This window comes from Lycorma delicatula, chromosome 11, assembly GCF_047948215.1.
Source record: "Lycorma delicatula isolate Av1 chromosome 11, ASM4794821v1, whole genome shotgun sequence".
NCBI classification, from domain to species: Eukaryota; Metazoa; Arthropoda; class Insecta; order Hemiptera; family Fulgoridae; genus Lycorma; species Lycorma delicatula.
This window is the reverse complement of record NC_134465.1, coordinates 33,741,639-33,749,032: the sequence shown is the minus strand read 5'-3', so window position 1 is coordinate 33,749,032 and position 7,394 is coordinate 33,741,639.

Here is a 7,394-nt window from a genome sequence, read left to right as displayed (position 1 = left end):
TGATTTATTAAGTTTTTGATTGTGTTTTTACGTTTTGGATCACTCGTCTAGTAACTTTAATATGGAATAAGGATATTGGTTGTATATAAATGCTCAATTAACATGCTCTACATACATACATACATACAGATTAATCTCTGTCTTTATCCGTTAATACTTCCTTCTCTCTCTTGCAGCGTATTATTAGTAAGTGCTTACATTACAATAGCTGTAGGGTACCCGAAGATTGTTTACTATGTAAACATGTACAGTAATCCGTACAGAGCTAAACAGACTTGTTATCAATAGAAAATCATTGACAAAGTGGTTCACTTACGTTTATATTTACCACAATCTGTAAATCTGTTTATCAGCTTTAAAGATTTAGTGTTCCGTTTTCCTTAAATATTATTTTTACGACAATTATTATTATTTATAAACTTGAATGTAATTTAACTTAAGTATATTTTTTTTTTTAGATTGTTACTTCTAATTCATTATACTGAACCATTTTTTAGCCGTACCATAATATGTTTCCAAAATGATAATTGAAATTGAAGTTAAGTAACAATTAAAATAATTGAATGGAATATTATTTTTTACATCGTGCGCTGTTGGTTGATATGAAAAAGTATGTCCGATTATAAAATAAATAAAAAATATTAGAGTAGAAAAGCTTGAGAAAACCAATTTTAAAATAAATAAAGCTGACAACTATGGATTGTTTCTGATGTACAACTTACAGACACAGATTAATTTGAAATATTTATATTTTTTCGTTTATTTAATTCAATTATTCTACCTAAAGTGCGCGCGTATACCGTATTTAATTCGCGCGGGTGTACCGGTACCACCAACCACGGTCGTACTAACTAAACTAATATAATTTCACAACTTACATAGAACAAATTTCGGATTTTTTTTGGAATCCCCCCCCCAAAAAAAAACACTTAATTTTTTAAAAAAGTGGGCCAAAAATCGATGTAATTTTAATAACCAAAAAAATTGGATAGGGAAATACATGTTTCAAAATAGCAGGAATATAGCAGGAAATATTAACTATAACCAGATTGGAGAAATAACCCGTTAACCCGATAAAACACTAGCATGCTGGTTTATACAGGTCATTTTCAACATTCTCCATATGAACATATTTTACATATTAAAAATATAAGCATTATTGCTTATAATTATATATATAAATTATAAATATATTCAACAAAACTTAACTTACGCTCGCTTCGATCACTAACCTCTACTAATTAACAGTAATGTTTTGATATGGATGTTTATTTAAATAGTAAATAATTGCAATAATTACTGAATTTATTATTTAAATATTCAAATCATTTCTGTTAATTAGTAAGGTTAACGAGCGAAGCGAGCGTAGGTTAAATTTGGTTAGATTAAAATTATAAAATAAATAAATATAAATGGTTATGTCTAGTTATGGGGTTATTTCTCCAACCTGGTTATTGTTAATATCAATATTTCTTGCTATTTTCAGTTATCTAATATAATATTTTCAGTTGTATAACATAATAATAACAGTAACGTTTTTAAAGTGAGAAACAAAAAACTACCAATTATGATTTTTTATTTTGAAACATTCATATTCCCACCTAATTCTTATTGTATATTAAAAATACATCGGTTTTTAGCCGACTGGTTAAAAAATTAAGTGTTTTTTTTTGGGGGGGTGAGGGAGAATTCCAAAAAAAGATCCCAAATTTCGCTTGTACGATCAGAAGATGGGTGTAGCTGCGAGGCTTAACGCACCTGGTACCAAATCAACCGGATGGTTGAGTTCGAGACCCAGCCAGACTGAATTACTTTTTTACAGTTTAATATTATTCATTTATTTAATTCCACCCGTCACCTGTGACGTCACAACATAGCAAACAACTACAACAGCATTTTTTTGGGATGGAAATGCGATTTTGAAAAGTTTTTTTACAAATATTTTTTTTTTTTAATTGTTAACAAATGTGCCTTTTTTTTCTACTCCCCTGGGCCGGACCGACTTGATGGTATTACGCCACCCTGGGGAGTGTCCGTTACTCTAATAGGCCCTCCCCGCCTACCGGCTATATACTGGCATGATGGCAGGTCAGGCCTACCGGTGGCTCTTTTGAGATTTTTTATTCTCTATTATGTCCTCTATGGAACCACATCTTACCTACAAGTCGTGATGTGACCCCCGGATTTTCATAATACTCTCGTGTCCCTACAGCACACTCCAAGGAGTCCTCAGCGGATCATTGAAACCAGCACACCTAAGCATGCTGGCTCTCACCGCTGAGGCTGTCCACCCGACCTAACATACTAGAAACCCATACTTCTTTCATCTTCATTCTTCTGTTTTTGTACTGTCTTTATATAATCAGCGACCTTCCTCCAGTTCTCCTTACTGCTGAGCATGAAATCCACGGTTTCCTTCGGCGTTTTTCCATGAATACCCGCGTCGTGTCTTAGTCTTATCCATTTATTACATACTAAAAACGTATGCTCAGAATCATCGTCCTGTTCGCAGTACATGCACGTGGGTTCATTCCTTCTTCCCACCTTATGGAGATAACCATTGAAACACCCATGTCCCGTCAGGAACTGGGTGATCCAATAGTCAGTTTCTCCATGCCGCCTGTTTATCCATCCTGTTAATTCTGGAATTAAGGTTCTTGTCCATCCAGCCACTCCAGCCTCCGCCCACCTCTCCTGCCAGATTCTATGTATGTTTTCCCTGACTTCATTTTCTGCTCTCCCTAAAAACCTGTCAGTTCTATATCTGGCGATAAGGTCAATCGGTAACATTCCTGAGAGCACACAGAGGGCCTCGTAAGAAACAGTTCTATAGGCAGATACTACTCCCAGTAGTATCCCCCTGTGTGCTCTCTTCAACCTGTCTCTATTTCTGCTAATAGTGAGAGCACAACTCCATGCCGGCACGGCATACATCATTGTTGACACTACGGTTGTTGCTAAAACTCTTCTTTTTGATGCCCGAGGAGCGCTCTGCTTTGACAAAATTATATTTAGGCATTTAGTCAGTTTCTCCGCACTCTGACAGACACTTAGTACCTGCTCAGTAAATCTGCAGTTTTTCTGTAAGATGACTCCAAGATATTTTAATACTGTTTCTTCCTCAATATTATAGTCTCCAATGTGCCTAAGGAAAATTAACTTAATAAGTGGAAATCTCAAGAAACTTAGGGTCCTTGCTCTACAGCTTCACCCTGTCGACTTTTTAAGTTGAAAATTTAATGGCATCATTAGTCCCATATGTGGAAGTAATCTGACCAAGTTTGGTCAAAATCGGTTCCGCAGCTCTGAAGATATAAGGTAATTTAGAACCCAACACCTAACACACACGTGCATACAAACATTAACATCCGGATGCAAAATCGGATTTTGGTTTCCTTAGGTATCAAAACCTCAAGATTCTATGAAAACCGCATATGCACAAATTGAACTGATTACAATACTTTCCCTCCTAGACTTTTACTATAGCGCTATCTAACGGGAAAGTAAAAACAGTTCATGTAGTATTTAAAACTTCTTAAATGAAAATCAGTAAAATATTTTGAAAAAAAGGACATAATATTCCAGTATTTTTATAGGTGGTTTTTAATATTTACGTATATAATAATATGTATTTCAAAAAGCTCAAAACAATAAATGAAATGAACTCTCTATTAGGAGATATATATATATATTATAATACTAACGAAACTAGCCTTTAATCTTACCAACTGTGTTAAAATTCGACTAAAATTAAAATAGTTAATTCCAAAAATACGAATCAAAATGAAAATAAAAAAGATATATATATATATATAATCTCTGTGATTCACGAAGAATATAACATATTATTACATGCTCTACTGCTGAAAATAAAGATGAAAGTTCATATATTTATAGGTTCAGAAACTTTGTTAGCGAGTGTCGCCTAGCGAAATATTTCGCCTTGACTTTTGCGTCTTCATTAAAATTAAGCTAAAATGCTGGTAGTAATTCTTGTGACACAAATTATTAAGAAAATTTACTGGTTTTGTATGAAATATGATATGAAAATTTCAAAAAATAGGCCCCAAAATTATATTTTTAATACTACTTGAAAGACCTAAGATGAAATAAAAAAGATTATAGTTTACTCTTAAAAATACACCATTTATATTTGGCGTAAAATAACTTTGTTAAATGATGAAAATAAGTTTTAAAAAACTAGTAGAGAGTTTTATTTTAAATAAAACACTATTAATAAATTCCACAGAAACTAAATACAAACGTAAGAATTTATAAAATATTGTTAAAATAATGACATACATGTACATTATTCTTCACTGAATTTAATTGCTCTTCAAATGCAATACAAAAAACGTAATTCATCAAACAGCTGTTAATATTGCCAAGTAATGAAATAAATTATATCCAATAAATTTAGAAAAAATTCAATTTTTTTATTCTGTTTGTTTATTTTTCTATAATATTTTTTTTTTTGTTTTTTAATATTGAACAATTTGTTTCCTTTAATACCTACTTAAAACCTTCTCCATTTTGATATTTTTATTTTAATCAACTTCGAAAGTTTTACTTTTGTATTAAGTTTCTGTAAATTTATTCCTACAATTTTAGTCACAATGAAATTTTCTACGGGTCTTCATTTAAGTATATATGTGTTATTACACATTTAATATATTTATTATAAAATTCTTCTCACTAAGATAATAATTACTATTATCTTTTCTTCTACGAATGCTATAATTTTTATGTTAAGTACTTTTATGAAAGGTGCTGTCAACTTCATTCTTTTATTATATTAAAAATGGAGTGGTTTCGGAACCAGTCCGTTGTCAAAACATATTGTACTTGAACTTTTTAATTTCTGTTAATCTTTATATAGCTTTTAGTCAACGCCCCTCCTTTTATTTGACGTCATACCTTATCTGTCCTTCATGTTTATTTGTTATTAATGGTTATACTTATTTTTTTTTTATCTATTTCCTGTTTTTAAAAATTGAGGTTCTTGAAAAGTCCTGTCCTTCTTTTCTTAAATACGTTGCATAATTAGAATCTTGTTTTTGATTTTTAATAGATGTAATAAATATATTAAATTTGATTAAATAGATTTAATGTGTTCATTCATAATATCTTAATTTTAATGTTCGTCCTGTTTGTCCAATGTATTTTGCATTTCTTTTACCTTTTATTTTGTATGTACCATTACTGTTGTACATTTTTTTTTTCTATATATTACTATTAAAAATATTTTTAACGTATTATTTGTATTTATAGCCGTTTTTATATTATATTTATTAAAGAATTGTTTAATTGGGTAAATTTCTTTCCCAGTAAAAGTCAATTTAATTACGTCAGACATATTAATAATCTGTTTATCGACCTTTATCTTTTGTGCTTTACCAAATTTATGGAAAAAACTAAAAATACAGTGTTGGGGCCTATTTTTTTTCATTTTTTCAGATCAGATTTCATATAAAACCATTAAACTTACCCCATGGGTCTCAAGAAAGACAGTCCGGCTTAATTTTACCGGAGTTGAAATCAGAGCGAAATCTTTCGCCAACCGACACTCGTAAACAAAGCGTTTTCGAACGTATGTTTATGTGAAGTTTCTTTTTTCTTTTCAGCAGTAGAACATCTGAGATTTTCTTACGTTTTTCGTGTATATATATATATATATATATATATATATATATATGTCAAGTCTCCCACAGATAAATTAGTTTTTATTTGTATTCATTAAGATTTTTTATAATTATTTTTACGGCTTAATTTTTTATGTTGTTTAATTATTAAATAATATGTATAATTTTTTTTCATAATTATTTATTAATTACTTAAAAAATCGAAATTATAAATTAAATATTATTTTTGAAAGCTTAACTGTAATAATAATAATAATAATAATATAATTTAATTTATCAAAATTTGATATTCCAATTAATTCTTATTTTATGATGACATCATTTTATTATTACTAAAATATAAATCAAGAATTAAAAATTTTTTGTCAATTTAAATTGAAATAATAATAATTATTATTCATTTTAGAGTTTGCGGAACGGAATGAATATTTTGAGAACACGGTAGTAATTAATCAACGAAAATTGATTCAGCAAATCAGCATCAACTGTGCTGAGTAACTGAAAACGTCACCATAGAAACGTAATTAATTGTTCGTCGTTAAATGCGAGTTAAATTGAGTTTTAATTTGTACAATTAATGGCCAACCGATGTGTCGGTCCGTCTGTTAGTCTTTCCGTTCTGTTCGGTCGATCCGTCCGGTTATATACCATCCATCCTATACTTGTGTGTGATTTTCAACGCTAATCTTGACAATTAGTCGTTCCATATTGATTTCCTTTTAACTCTTTCTCTATCGCCAATAACCCCTTCCCGCTCGTTCTTTATGCTACAACAACAAATTACACCTTCAGATTTTAATAATTAAATAAATATAAATAATTAATTACTTTATTATTAATTTACACGTGAAAATTATATTTTCACAAAATTTTAAACGAATTTAAAATTATTTATCGAATTGTGTTTTATTTTATTCATTTTGTCATGAACGCCGCATTACCGATGCTGTTAAATTTTTTATTTTAAACTGAAAAGCTCTATTTAACATAATTTCCTATCAATTAGTTTTGTTATTATGTAATTTAATTCTAATAGTTATTTAATTAAGTAGTAGTTTAAAGCGTTAACCCCTTTTTCGACTGTTTGTTTTAAAACATCTTCTTTCCAAAAATAAAAAAAAAAAACATTATCCGTTAAAAAAATAATAAACTAAAAATATAAAAAAGATAATAAAAATTTAATTATACTTTTATTTTTTATTAAATAAGTAATTTAATTTTGAAAACCGTGGAAATTCTCCGAGATTTTTAGTACAGTGAGAAAACTAAGAGAGAAAAGTTTTAAAATTTTTTTTTATTAATTACGTTATTAATTCTTTGTAAATATTTAACTGTAAAAAATAATTATTTCTAAGTATAAAACATAAGTTACTATTATTAATAATTTTTATTTGATATATAACAATACATTTTAAAACATTATAAATTTAACTTGATATTTCCTTATAAGATCTTTTATAAAAAACAAAAATACACCTAAAAAAATATTATTTTTGGATTTAGGAAAGAAAATATTTTACAAATATTATCTTTAACATTTGGATTTAGTATATCTATACTTCTACTAAAGCGTTGAATTCAACTTCACTGGCTTACGTAATAACTGATGTTCAACTTTCCGACTTAGTAACTGGGATTGAACTAAGACAAAGCTAAAGAAACTGAACGATTTTTTGAAAATATCAAATTAAAGTAAAACTATCATATAAAAAATAAAAATTGGATTTTTATAAAGAAAAACAAGGAAATAAA